Raw genomic sequence first — 15,106 nt, 5'->3', positions numbered from 1 at the left:
TTCCTTAGGGTTTTTGATTTCAAAAGGGCTAACTTTAAAGAATTAAGGAAATTAGTTAGGGAAGTGGATTGGACTGAAGAACTTGGGGATCTAAAAGGTGGAGGAAGCCTGGAATTACTTGAAGTCAAAGCTGGGGGGTATTGCCAATACAGAGAAGGACCGGGATATCATACAGGAAGATCTGGATGACCTTGTAAACTGGAGTAATAGTAATAGGATGAAATTTAATAGTGAAAAGTGCAAGGTCATGCATTTAGGGATTAATAACAAGAACTATTGTTATAAGCTGGGGAGGCATCAGTTGGAAGTAACAGAGGAGGAGAAGGACCTCGGAGTATTGGTTGATCACAGGATGACTGAGCCGCCAATGTGATATTGCCATGAAAAAAAGATAATGCGGTCTTGGGATGCATCAGGCGAGGTATTTCCAGTAGAGATAAGGAGTTGTTAGTACCATTATACAAGGCACTGGTGAGACCTCATCTGGAATACTGTGTGCAGTTCTGGTCTCCCATGTTTAAGAAGGATGAATTCAAACTGGAACAGGTTCAGAGAAGGGCTACTAGGATGATCCAAGGAATGGAAAACCTGTCATATGAAAGGAGACTCAGAGCTTGGCTTGTTTAGCCTAACCAAAAGAAGGCTGAGAGGAGATATGATTATCCCTCTGATATATTTATAAAGAGCAAATACCAGGGAGGGAGAGGAATTATTTAAGCTCAGTACCAATGTGGACACAAGAACAAATGGATATAAACTGGCTCTCAGGAAGTTTAGACTTGAAATTAGACGAAGGTTTCTAACCATCAGAGGAGTGAAGTTCTGGAACAGCCTTCCAAGGGGAGTTGTGGGGGCAAAAGACATATCTGGCTTCAAGACTAAGCTTGATAAATTTATGGAGGGGATGGTATAATGGGATAGCCTAATTTTGGCAATTAATTCACCTTTGACTACTAGTGGTAAATATGCCCAATATCTTGTGATGGGATGTTAGGTGGAGTGGGATCTGAGTTACTAGAGAGAATTCTTTCCTGGGTGTCGGGCTAGTGAGTCTTTCCCACATGCTCAGGGTTTAGCTGATTCCTTCCTGACCCCAAATATGGCAATTTTCCTCCAGGGCAGATTGGCAGAAGCCCTGGGGGTTTTTCCACCTTCCTCTGCAGCTTAGGGCACAGGTCACTTGCTGGAAGATTCTCTGCACCTTGAAGTCTTTAAACCATGATTTGAGGACTTCAATGGCTCAGACACAGGTTTGATACAGGAATGGGTGGGTGAGATTCTGTGGCCTGCATTGTGCAGGAGGTCAGACTAGATGATCATAATGGTCTCTTCTGACCTTAAAGTCTATGATTCTATGATCTTGCATATTTTCAGGAAGTCCCCAGTGCCCTGAGACTGCTCCCCTCCAGCTGGGCTCCTCTGAGACTCAGGTGTCTCTTCCCTTTGGATCATTCAAGGGGTGAGGACTAGACTTTTCCAGAGAGAGATCATCCCAGGACAGCCTGATATGGACTTCCATCAGCTCTTTAAGCAATATGAGATCTTCAGAGGGAGGTGATGTGCCTCACCTCCTCCCAGTAGAACTGTAGAAGCAGAGAAACCCTCCTGCCACTAGGCATTGAGACAGCTTGTGCTAGTGCAGAACTACCAAGAGGTGCTTTTCTTTTCTAAGAATAGATAGTTTCAGTTCTCTGTTTGCAGGATCCCATGTCAACCATGTGGAGGCAGCTTGTTCAAAATGCAGCCACTCCTTTATTAGAACTTCCCTCTTTGAGCAAATTAGGCTCGTATAAGTCTTTACATTAGCTTCTGTTAAGTTATGTACTATTCCAGTCTTTACATGTATTCAAGGTTCTAAATGGCTGTGACCCATCCAGTCTGGCTGACCTCTATGCTAACAGCCAAGTTTTAGTCAGGGTCTGTAGGTGGTTATTTGCTTTGCCCCAGTTATAAACAAGATCAGTGGGAGTCATGGCATTTTGTAAGTACATGCCTCAACCACAGAATCCACTTCCTATTGCAAATGGAGTTGTTTAAGTCAGCTTTGTGATTCACTGAAAGGCTAAGGAAATAGGTTTACTGTTCTCAATTGCTGATAATTCTGTTATGGGTAATTATGCTGCACGCTCAGAAGTGGCCATGAAAAATGCTATATAAACACAAGTTATTAATGTTGGTAGGCTGGGTACACACAGGGTACACTAGCACCCATATGCTAAAGATAATGGGATGTCTGTGTCATTGGGTTAGTGGAGCCTTCTGCTGGCAGTGTAACAGGATATGTCCCCTTACTCTCACTACACAATTTGGAGAAGCTATGGGGGACAGGACAGCACGTCCTGTCCATCTCCTTTCTACCAAAGATGCTGTGATGATTTGAGGGTAATAATGACCCATGCTAGATGTCCCCTCCCTTGAACAGCCTACTAGAAAAGATCAGCCACTGAGCACCTTCCTCTGAGGAACTGATAAACAACCTCACTGCTCCAGATGCCTTGTCATCAGGGGCGGCTCCAGGCCCCAGCACACCAAGCACGTGCTTGGGGCGGCATGCCATGGGGGGCACTCTGCTGGTCACTGGGAGGGCGGCAGGCGGCTCCGGTGGACCTCCCGCAGGCGTGCCTGCGGAGGGTCCGCTGGTCCCGCAGCTTCAGTGGAACACCCCCCACATGTAGCAGAGACTGTAATTACTAACATCATGCATCTGATGTATCATACATAATGCATGATACTGAAGGATTGCTGAAGGGAGAGTGGAAATATTAGATCGATGAAGTCATGTGATCATGCTGAATGTTAGAGAACAGTAAAGTATTACATTGCTTAGGCATGCCAGAATTGAATTCTATGTTATATTGGAACAAGACTGATTAAGTCATCAGAATATAGCCAATTACAGTACAGTACAATTACAGGGGCCGCTTATACCATACAGGACAAAATATTGGTAGACCATAGCAGCACCAGCCCTCTCCAGGCTAAGGAGGCAAATATACACAGTAGGGTAGTGAAACACACTGGTTGAGCAATAAAATCGATCATATTACCCTGTAACTCATTAGAACATTCCAAGCTGTTAAAGTTGATGTTGTGAATGGAAGAATAGCTACATGATCATCTTTGAAGTGTAAACTCAAGAAATCTCCATAAGTAGTTTCCTGAGACTACTCAGGGTATGGCTACACTTACGGTTTGCAGCGCTGGTCATCCAGCTGTGTAGGAGCAGCGCTGGTGTGTGGCCACACTCACAGCTACCAGCGCTGGTGTGTGGCCACATTTGCAGCATTAGCAGTGCTGTTGGGAGTGATGCATTATGGGCAGCTATCCCAGCATTCAAGTGGCCGCAACGTGCTTTTCAAAAGAGGGGGGTGGAGTGGGGTCTAGTGTGACAGGGAGCGGGGGAAGAAAGAGAGTGGATTTTTGGAGCCAACACTGTGTGTTTAGCTTCCTGCCTTGAAAAATCAGAACATGTTTCCAACCCCTTAGTCTTAACTCTTAAATTGCAAACAGCCTGCAGCCAACACCACTCCCTGCTGTTTCATTCACTCCCTGCCTGCAATCTCATTTGATTGTTTACAGCCAGGTACAGATGATCACAGCAAACAGGAGCTCTGTTTGTTTTTTAGATAAGCAGCAGCGGCAACGGCAACGGAGCTCCGCGTGGAGCTCGTTCACAACAAAACAAAGAGAGGCTGCATAACAAAACAAAGAGAGTAATTTAGTTAAAAGCATTCTGGGATACATCCTTATTCCCTGGAGGCCAATCACAGCGCTGGTGTGTGGCCACACTTGAAGACCAGCGCTGCAGCACCAGCGCTGGAATCCTTATTCCCCATGCTGAGTGAGGTGTACGGCCAGCGCTGCAGCCAGGGAGTTGCAGCGCTGGAAGTGCCCTGCAGGTGTTGCCACTTACTAATTGCAGCGCTGGTGGAGGCTTTCAAGCGCTGCAAATCGCCAGTGTAGCCATACCCTCAGTTGCCCTTCCCATGTGCATTGCTAAGAGGACAAACATTCACAATGGAAGAGGACAAGAAACAGGAAATTGGTTCCCCTTCCCCCAATCTATCAACCAAAACCACTTCTACATACATACAGTAAAGTTAGACACATTGTATCTTGTCACACTGGTCATCTTGTGAGAGAGTTTAAGACAAAAGGAGGCCAGCTGCATGGAGAAAGATCCTCGTACTTGCAGGGTAGACCCCTGTAGAAGGCTGCCTGGCACAAAATGACCATGAAGGATAATTTATTTTTTGAGAAGCATGGGGCTGTGGAGAAACCAAGTAGCTACAAATTGTGTGAATACAACGATTATAGCTATAATTTAATTATTACTAATACTACGCATTTATATAGGATCATATATTTATGCATTTTACAATCTGACTAAAATACTAGGGCTGTCAAGCGATTAAAAAAATTAATCGTGATTAATCACACTGTTAAACAATAGAATATCATTTATTTAAATATTTTTGGATGTTTTCTACATTTTCAAATATGTTGATTTCAATTACAACACAAAATAAAGTGTACAGTGCTCACTTTATTTTTGATTGCAAGTGTTTGCACTGTAAAAAGACAAAAGAAAGTATTTTTCAATTCACCTAATACAAATACTGTAATGCAATCTTTATCATGCAAGTTGAACTTACAAATATAGAATGATGTATAAAAATACTGCATTCAAAAATAAAAATGTAAAATTTTAGAGCTTGCAAGTCTACTCAGTCCTACTTCTTGTTCAGCCAATTGCTCAGACAAACAAGTTTGTTTACATTTGCAAGAGATAATGCTGCTCGCTTCTCTTTACAATGTCACCTGAAAGTGAGAACAGGTGTTCTCATGGCACTGTTGTAGCCAGTGTTGCAAGATATTTACATGCCAGATGTGCATGCTTCAACCACCATTCCAGGGGATATGCGTCCATGTTGATGACAGATTCTGCTCGAAAACCATCCAAAGCAGTGCGAACCGATGCATGTTCATTTTCCATTATCTGAGTCAGATGCCACCAGCAGAAGGTTGATTTTCTTTTTTGGTGGTTCAGGTTCTGTAGTTTCCGCATCAGAGTGTTGCTCTTTTAAGACTTCTGAAAGCATGCTCCTTACCTCATCCCTCTCAAATTTTGGAAGGCACTTCAGATTCTTAAATCTTGTATTGAGTGCTGTAGCTATGTTTAGAAATCTCACCTTTGGTACTTTTTGTGTTTTGTGAAATCTGCAGGGAAAGTATTCTTAAAATGAACAAGATGTGCTGGGTCATCTTCTGAGACTGCTATAACATGAAATATATGGCAGGATGTGGGTAAAACAGGGCAGGGGACATACAGTTCTTCCCAAAGGAGTTCAGGCACAAAATTTAATTAATGCATTACATTTTTAATGAGCGTCATCAGCATGGAAGCATGTCCTTTGGAATGGTGGCCGAAGCACGAAGGGGCATACAAATGTTTAACATATCTGGCATGTAAATACCTTGCAATGCTGGATACAAAAGCGCCATGCAAATGCCGGTTCTCACTTACTGGTGACATTGTAAATAAGAAGAGGGCAGCATTATATCCTGTAAATGAAAACAAACTTGGTTGTCTTAGCAACTAGCTGACCAAGAAGTAGGACTGAGTGGACTGGTAGTCTCCAAAGTTTTACATTTTTTTGTTTTTGAGTGCAGTTAAGTAACCAAAAAAAAAAATCTACATTTGTAAGTTGCAGTTTCAGGACAAAGATTGCACTACAGTACTTGTATGAGGCGAATTGAAAAATACTATTCCTTCTGTTTATTATTTGTACAGTGCAAATATTTGTAATCAAAATATACACTTTGATTTCAATTACAACACAGAATACAAGATTTATATAAAAGTATAGAAAAACATCCAAAATATTTAATAAATTTCAATTGGTAGTCTCTTGTTTAACAGTGCGATTAAAACTGCTATTAAAAAGATTAAAAAAATTAATCGAGATTAATCGCGTGAGTTAACTGCAATTAATCGACAGCCCTATAAAATACATTCACTGCCCCCAAAACCTTATAATCTAAGATATCAGATTTAGTGAGAAAATTCATAAATGCCATATGCCAATACACACAGGCATATTCTGATCATTCAAAGGGCTAAAGATGCAGAAAACAGAATCTATTATTATGCAGCTATAGCAGGTACGAGATAGACAGACACTTAGATTCCCAAAATCCAGACTTGACCTCCCTATTCCTAAAAAATATACTCAGCTGGTAAAGAAATATTGTGCTGAACCTTATTCACTACTAAGAGACTGGCACACTATATTCCAAGGCCTCAGCCTTGTAAGCATGGCACTTCATGGTGTAGTTGGCCTGAAGGCCTTATTTACATTGGTTTTACTATACCAGAATTTTCCACAGAGTTACTTGATTTATATTTGTAAAAGTGGGAGCAGAATCATACCTCTGTGAGAAAAAGCCAGTTACTCACCTTCTTGTAACTGTTGTTCTTTGTGATGTGTTGCTCATGTCCATTCCAATTAGGTGTGTGCGTGCCTCGTGTACAGTTATCAGAAAGTTTTTCCCCTAGCAGCACCCGTCAGGTCGGCTGTGGAGCCTCATGGAGTGGAGCCTCCAAGGTGGTAAATGCCGAGCAACGCCTCTTCAGTTCCTTCTTGCCAGTTACTCCGACAGAGGGGAAAGCAAGTGGGTTTGGAATGGACATGAGCAACACATCTCAAAGAATAACAGTTACGAGAAGGGGGAGTAACCATTTTTTCGTCTTTGAATGTTTGCTCATGTTGATTCCAATTAGGTGACTCCCAAGCCCTAACTAGGAGGTGGGTCGGAGTTCACAGAATCGCTGACTGGAGCATCACTCTGTCGAATGATGCATCATCTCTGGTGTGCTGGGTAATCGCGTAATGAGAGGTGACAGTGTGAACTGAGGACCACATCACCGCTCTGCAAATCTGCTGAACTGGAACCTGAGCCAGGAACACTGCTGAGGGGGCTTGTGCTCTTGTGGAATGTGCCGTTAGTGCAGGAGCTGGTACTTTTGCCAAATCATAGCATGCCCAAATATAGGACGTGATCCATAATTAAATCCTCTGGGACGAGATGACGAGGCCTTTCATCCAGTCTGCGACTGCCACAAACAGCTGGTTTGACTTACAGAATGGCTTCGTACATTCAGTGTAAAAGGCTAGTGCTTGTCGAACGTTCAGGGGCTAGAGCCTTTGTTCTCTATTATCCGCGTGAGGTTTAGGGTAAAAGACCGGTAGGAAAATGCCCTGGTTGGAGTGGAACTGGGACACAACCTTCAGGAGAAAGGCTTGGTTCGGTCTAAGTTGCACCTTGTCTTTACAGAAAATGGTGAAGGGAGAGTCAGGGGAGAGGCGCCTTTCCTCAGGCCACGGTAGGTCTGGGCCAGATGGGTTGGGGTCGGGGCCGGAGCCCATCTCCCCCAGCCGCAGCAGGTCCATGGCTGGGCTGGGGCGGGGCCGGGGGAGAGGAATTGCTTCCCGACGCAGCCTCGTGTGCCTGCATGGTGCTTAATAGGCTGCTACACGGCCACGCAGCTTAGAGGGAACTTAAGTCACCACTACTTTTATTGCATAATTGATTACAAATTATTACTTATTGCAGATTTGATTTACCCTCTCCTTGATGCTCTGTTAAACATGATCTATTGATGAGTAGTATATTAATTGCAATAGCTAATTAACTGATCAGTTTATTGTATGATTAAGAACATAAGAAAGGCCGTGCCGGGTCAGACCAAAGGTCCATCTAGCCCAGTATCTGTCTAACGACAGTGGCCAATGCCAGGTGCCCCTGAGGGAGTGAACCCAACAGGCAATGATCAAGTGATCTCTCTCCTGCCATCCATCTCCATCCTCTGATGAACAGAGGCTAGGGACACCATTCTTACCCATCCTGGCTAATAGCCATTTATGGACTTAGCCACCATGAATTTATCCAGTCCCCTTTTAAACATTGTTATAGTCCTAGCCTTCACAACCTCCTCAGGTAAGGAGTTCCACAAGTTGACTGTGCGCTGCGTGAAGAAGAACTTTCTTTTATTTGTTTTAAACCTGCTGCCTATTAATTTCATTTGGTGACCCCTAGTTCTTGTATTATGGGAATAAGTAAATAACTTTTCCTTATCCACTTTCTCAACATCACTCATGATTTTATATACCTCTATCATGTCCCCGCTTAGTCTTCTCTTTTCCAAACTGAAGAGTCCTAGCCTCTTTAATCTTTCCTCATACGGGACCCTCTCTAAACCCCTAATCATTTTAGTTGCTCTTTTCTGAACCTTTTCTAGTGCTAGAATATCTTTTTTGAGGTGAGGAAACCACATCTGTACACAGTATTTGAGATGTGGGCGTACCATGGATTTATATAAGGGCAATAATATATTCTCAGTCTTATTCTCTATCCCCTTTTTAATGATTCCTAACATCCTGTTTGCTTTTTTGACCGCCTCTGCACACTGCGTGGACATCTTCAGAGAACTATCCACGATAACTCCAAGATCTTTTTCCTGACTCGTTGTAGCTAAATTAGCCCCCATCATGTTGTATGTATAGTTGGGGTTATTTTTTCCAATGTGCCTTACTTTACATTTATCCACATTAAATTTCATTTGCCATTTTGTTGCCCAATCACTTAGTTTTGTGAGATCTTTTTGAAGTTCTTCACAATCTGCTTTGGTCTTAACTATCTTGAGTAGTTTAGTATCATCTGCAAACTTTGCCACCTCACTGTTTACCCCTTTCTCCAGATCATTTATGAATAAATTGAATAGGATTGGTCCGAGGACTGACCCTTGGGGAACACCACTAGTTACCCCTCTCCATTCTGAGAATTTACCATTAATTCCTACCCTTTGTTCCCTGTCCTTCAACCAGTTCTCAGTCCATGAAAGGACCTTTCCTTTTATCCCATGACAGCTTAATTTACGCAAGAGCCTTTGGTGAGGGACGTTGTGAAAGGCTTTCTGGAAATCTAAGTACACTATGTCCACCGGATCCCCCTTGTCCACATGTTTGTTGACCCCTTCAAAGAACTCTAATAGATTAGTAAGACACGATTTCCCTTTACAGAAACCATGTTGACTATTGCTCAAGAGTTTATGTTTTTCTGTGTGTTTGACAATTTTATTCTTTACTATTGTTTCAACTAATTCGCCCGGTACCGACGTTAGACTTACCGGTCTGTAATTGCCAGGATCACCCCTAGAGCCCTTTTAAAATATTGGCGTTACATTAGCTAACTTCCAGTCATTGGGTACCGAAGCCGATTTAAAGGACAGGTTACAAACCTTAGTTAATAGTTCCGCAACTTCACATTTGAGTTCTTTCAGAACTCTTGGGTGAATGCCATCTGGTCCCGGTGACTTGTTAATGTTGAGTTTATCAATTAATTCCAAAACCTCCTCTAGTGACACTTCAATCTGTGACAGTTCCTCAGATTTGTCACCTACAAAAACCAGCTCAGGTTTGGGAATCTCCCTAACATCCTCAGCCGTGAAGACTGAAGCAAAGAATCCATTTAGTTTCTCCGCAATGACTTTATCATCTTTAAGCGCTCCTTTTGAATTTTGATCATCAAGGGGCCCCACTGGTTGTTTAAGTACATCAGAAGCAGGAAGCCTGCTAAAAAACATTTTGTTATTACCTTTGGAGTTTTTGGCTAGCCGTTCTTCAAACTCCTCTTTGGCTTTTCTTATTACACTCTTGCACTTAAGTTGGCAGTGTTTGTGCTCCTTTCTATTTGCCTCACTAGGATTTGACTTCCACTTGTTAAAGGAAGTCTTTTTATCTCTCACTGCTTCTTTTACATGGTTGTTAAGTCACGGTGGCTCTTTTTTAGTTTTTACTGTTTTTCTTAATTTGGGGTGTACATTGAAGTTGGGCCTCTATTATGGTGTCTTTAAAAAGGGCCCACGCAACTTGCAGGGATTTCACTTTAGTCACTGTACCTTTTAACTTTTGTCTAACTAACCCCCTCATTTTTGTATAGTTCCCCCTTTTGACATTAAAGGCCACAGTGTTGGGCAGTTGAGATGTTCTTCCCACCACAGGGATGTTGAATGCTATTGTATTATGGTCACTATTTCCAAGCGGTCCTGCTATAGTTACCTCTTGGACCAGCTCCTGCGCTCCACTCAGGATTAAATCTAGAGTCACCTCTCCCCTTGTGGGTTCCCGTACCAGCTGCTCCATGAAGCAGTCATTTAAAGTATCGAGAAATTTTATCTCTGCATTTTGTCCCGAAGTGAAATGTTCCCAGTCAATATGGGGATAATTGAAATCCCCCCACTATTATTGGGTTCTTAATTTTGATAGCCTCTCTAATCTCCCTTAGCATTTCATCATCACTATTACTGTCCTGATCAGGTGGTCGATAATAGATCCCTACTGTTATATTTTTACTAGAGCATGAAATTTCTATCCATAGAGACTCTATGGAACCTGTGGATTCGCTTAAGATTTTTACTTCATTTGAATCTACACTTTCTTTAACATATAGTGCCACTCCTCCCCCTGCACGGCCTGTTCTGTCCTTCCGATATATTTTGATTGATTCATTACTGAATGGTTCCTTTTGTTACTTCAATCTACTAATTCAGTGCACTGCCTTCTACTTCATTACCATACTCACTGCATAGACCTCCACTGCTGTGTCACCAGTGACACCTGCTAACTGATTTGCAACCTAATTGACTCTCTAATCCTGGGTTGCCTCAGAACACTCTGTCAGCACTACTCTCTGGATAAAAAAAAATTGGCTAGCTGATGTGTCTCAAAATGTAACTGTAAAAAGGGAATCATTGAATGGCTGTGTTTCTAGTAGGATCCGGCAGGGATTGGTTCGTGGCCCTATGGTATTTAACATTTTTATTAGTAACCTGAAAGTAAACATAAAACCACCACCAATAAAATTTTCAGATGACACAAAAATTGGGGGAAGTGATAAAAAATGAAAAGAAAACAGTGACTTTCCATGACCCCACTCTATATTTTAATCAGGTTAGATGTAAACATGTACATCTGAGAACAAAGAATGTAGCCATATTTATCACATGGGGGACTCTACCCTGAGAAGCAGTGACTCTGAAAGAGATTTGGGGGTCATGATAGATAATCAGCTGAACACAAGCTCCCAGTATATCACTGTGGCCATAAGGGCTAATGCAATCCTGGGATGCATGAACAGAGGAGAAAACAGTTTGTTACCTCTGTATTTGGCACTGGTGCAACTGCTACTAGAATACTGTGTCCAGTTCTGGTGCCCACAATTCAAGAAGGATGCTGATAAATTGGAGAGGACTCAGAGAAGAGCCATGAGAATGATTAAAGGATCAGAAAACATTTCTTAGAGTGAGAGACATAAAGGAGCTCTATCTATTTAGTTTACCTGAGAGAAGATTAAGGGATAACTTTATTACAGTCTGTAAGTAACTACATGGGGAACAAACATTTAATAATGGGCTCTTTCATTTAGCAGAGAAAAGGTATAAACAACATGATCCCATGGCTGGAAGTTGAAGCTAAACAAATTCAGACTGAAAATAAAGGTGTAAATTTTTAACAGGTGGAGTAACCAACCATTGGAACAATTTACCAAGGGTCATGGTGGATTCTCCACCACTGACCATTTTTAAATCCAGATTGGATGTTTCTCTAAAAGACGTTCTCTAGGAATTATTTTGGGGACAGTTCTATGGCCTGTATTACACAGGAGGTCAGATTAGATATTACCAGGCATGAAATACAGTTTACCATTGCTGGAATAGTTGAAGGATATTAAAATATTTATATCCCCCTCATTCATTTCACTCCTGCTAAAGTACATGTGCCCCATAGCCTGAAATCACACAGGAACAAGTAAATCTATTCAGTGATAGCATCACTAACACACAATGTCAAACTGCCATTCTAGACACAACTGCTTGAAAAAGAAAGAACATACACACCCCAGATGTTACCACTATGCCATCTAGCGTTAGAAGCACACCACTGCAGCTCATTGTACACATCAATCTGGCATAAAATTCACTTGTGACATGGGGAATCCAGAAGCTAAATCTGACAGCAAAGACCATATATTACTGCTCCCCATACTAAATCTGGCAATTACAGTCTACCCTGGTCTCTTGTAGACTGTAGGAAATACATAGCTCATCCTTTCTAAATGGCAACCACTGGCAATAAACATCCTTCTCCATACACACCCCAGAATACAGTTGCTACTGGGCCCAGGATGGTAACTACTGGTTTATCCCGTCCTTGTTATTGATAACCATCATCCTTCTACCATCTTATTCTAAAATAGCAACAATTGAAGTGAACGGTCTTGTGTTGTATCCCTTATCCCCTTTGTGTGGTCTGTATGTTCTGTACATACATTTTAAGCATTTAAATATTCCAGTGAGTTTGTGCAATGCTCAAATCAGGCTAAATCACTAAAGGGCCAGATTTTTCCCAGTGCTCAGCGTCCAGTTGGTCTGGATTTTTGAAAGAGCCCAGCAGTTTACTGATGTCATCAGTTTTTCAAAAATGCTCAGCTGCTATTGAGTCTTCTGGCCCCTTCCTATAAAGCATTTAAATGGAATGCTAAAGGTGCAGAGATCTTTTGAAATCTGGCCCAAAATAAATTAGAGCTTTTAAAATTAATTTGTTTACTTAAAGGCAGACAGAGGCAAAGTGCTTTATCAGAAAGTAATCTACATTTCCTTGAATTCCTCCCCTTTTGGGGAGCCTAGAATGTAAGAGGAGGTGGTTGCTGTTACCCAGGGTTCTTTCAACCCAAAACGCTCGTTAACTTTACTCTGTGCGAGGTGGTGTTAAGAAATAAATCAGGGGAGACATGGCCGCCCGACCGATAGATGGCTGGCACAAACAGGACAACATAAAGTTTAGCTTTCAGTGAAAGCACTCTTACTTAGTCTCAAGCACTTACACACATCTGCAACAGGTTACTAAAACACTCCCCACCCTCAATTACCTAAGCTGAGTGTGGCTCTCAAGTGGCACAGCGGCAGCCTGTCTGCTGGTGGGGAACATAAGATGCATCCAGAAGGAGAGTCCTGAAGAGTCCAACTACCTCAAACTTTCCCCCTTATTTATACATTAGTAATACAATGACATGTCCCTTAAAGAAAACTTGTTAAGCAAGCAATTTCAAAGGTCAAGCAAGAGGTTCTCTTCTGATTATTGATTAACCAGGTGTGGTTTTTTCCCCCCCAGAGTTTGCAGCCTTGAGACCCTGTCAGACATTCCTGAGGGCACAACCTGTTTTTCTAAAATGAACATAACAACTTCAACACAATTCTTATCAGGAAGGATGCAGGGCCAAGCTGCCCTTTCTGTGGCACCCAAACCCCCCTCCCCTCCTACCTTGGTTAAGCTAAGCCTGCTGCATGGCCACTCTACAGCCTGCTTACTTGGCTGCTTTTAGCAAGTGGTTTCAGGCACTTTACTGGTTTGCCAAAATCTCCCCATACAGTTGCAACAGTTGGATTTTAGAACATAGCTTGTACCTCACCTGTATCTTCACACACTTCTAAAGGCCTTGGTCCTAAAAGCTTAACATGCTGGAAGCAAATTCTCCCATTTTTAAAAATTATTCTTGCATAAACAGACCCATTGCCAAACTAAGAACAGGCTTTTGCCATCTACATTAGAATCTAATTTTGCATTAATCTAGTCAGTTCATAGGTCTCCTGCTAGTTAAGATACTAGGTATTTCAGAGAAAATATATTTTGTCATGTGAAAAGATGGAAATAGATCGAACTCATCCCCAGAGCTTCTCTAAACCATCTCTTTCTACTTCATCCCCAGCAAACATCTGCTGTAATAGGTCTCTGCATGTCGTTCTCATTTCAGCTGTATGAACAGTCCCATAGCACTCACTTTCTCCACCATGGCATAGTGGGTGCTCTCTGATGGATGCTAAGTTCATTTATATGAGACAAATAACTCCTATAGGCAGCCAATCTACAGACCCAAAGCACTATCAGACTGCAGAAGAAATCATTACCTACCTTATTTTCTGATGAAGATGTGCATCTTTGGAAAATAGGGCCTAATTCCCATACCACTCCCCTAAAGGAAACCCCATTCTCCCCCTAAAGGTTCTTTTCTTGAACACATGAAATATTTGTAATCATCTTCACCCCACCCCCTTAAAGTCCTTAACAGTTCTTACAGGACAGACACCCACTTTAGAATGGCAGAAGAAGAGGATCTTGAAAGCTATCACTGGACAGTATCACATTATGAGAATTGTCATGAGAGTTTGCTATTTTAACTTACTGAGAGGACTGTCATTCACCAGTGTTATTAGTCAATACAATAGCAAGTTGGGTCTCTTCATATTTTATTCATTAGGTTCTTCCTCTAGGATGGTAGCCCTGTTTACTGTATTTTAGATTTTCTAGTTGTATACAGTAACTCCTCCCTTAACGTTGTAGTTATGTTCCTGAAAAATGAAACTTTAAGTGAAACTATGTTAAACGAATCCAATTTTCCCATAAAAGAGTTAATGTAAATGCGGGGGGTGGGGTTTAGGTTCCAAAAGAAATTTTTGAGGGGCAGACAAAAGGCATTATATACTGTACAGTACTGTACTGTGGTAGGGAGATGCCCTGGCTTACCCCTGAGACTCAGTGCTGGGGGGTGCATGGTCTGGGAGTTAGGGTGAGGGAGGAGGCTCAGGGCTGGGGCAGGCAGGAGGTGCAGAGCACTTACCTGGGGCAGCTCCTGTTTGGTGCAGGGGGTGTGCAGGTGGCTCTGCACAGCACAGCACTGCCCCCATGGCCACGAATCTGGGCGCTTCCCCCTCCCCTCCCAGCAGGCAGGGCCACCCAGAACGCAGGGGCTTTAGGGGCCCTGGCCTGCAGCTCTAAAGCCCCCTTTGGAATGCGGCCCTGCAAGCACGGACTGGAGGACTCAGAAGGAGCAGGGGCAGCCGTGCAACCAGCAGCCGGAGAGAAGCGGCGCGTTCCCCTTCAAAGCCAGCTGGAGAGAAGCGGCACTTTGAAGGGGAAAGCGCTGCTTCTCTCCAGCCATTGGCTGCCCCTGCTCCTCCTGAGTCCTCCGGTCCATGCTCGCAGGGCTG

The 15,106-nt window shown here is 42.7% G+C and overlaps 1 protein-coding gene across 1 annotated transcript in view; it reads right to left on the bottom strand.

The window, feature by feature from the left end:
- The window catches only part of SLC2A9 (solute carrier family 2 member 9), a 239,006-nt gene extending 225,935 nt beyond the window's left edge, over positions 1-13,071 (bottom strand). The window contains exon 1 of the mRNA XM_045019458.1: positions 12,991-13,071. The gene's annotated coding sequence lies outside the window, so the exon portion shown is untranslated. The remainder of the gene's footprint in view (positions 1-12,990) is intronic.
- Positions 13,072-15,106: the final 2,035 nt, after the last annotated feature.

Source organism: Mauremys mutica, chromosome 5 (genome assembly GCF_020497125.1).
Source record: "Mauremys mutica isolate MM-2020 ecotype Southern chromosome 5, ASM2049712v1, whole genome shotgun sequence".
Classification (NCBI taxonomy): Eukaryota; Metazoa; Chordata; order Testudines; family Geoemydidae; genus Mauremys; species Mauremys mutica.
The sequence above is the reverse complement of the archived record's forward strand: the minus strand, read 5'-3'. Positions and strand labels throughout refer to the sequence as shown.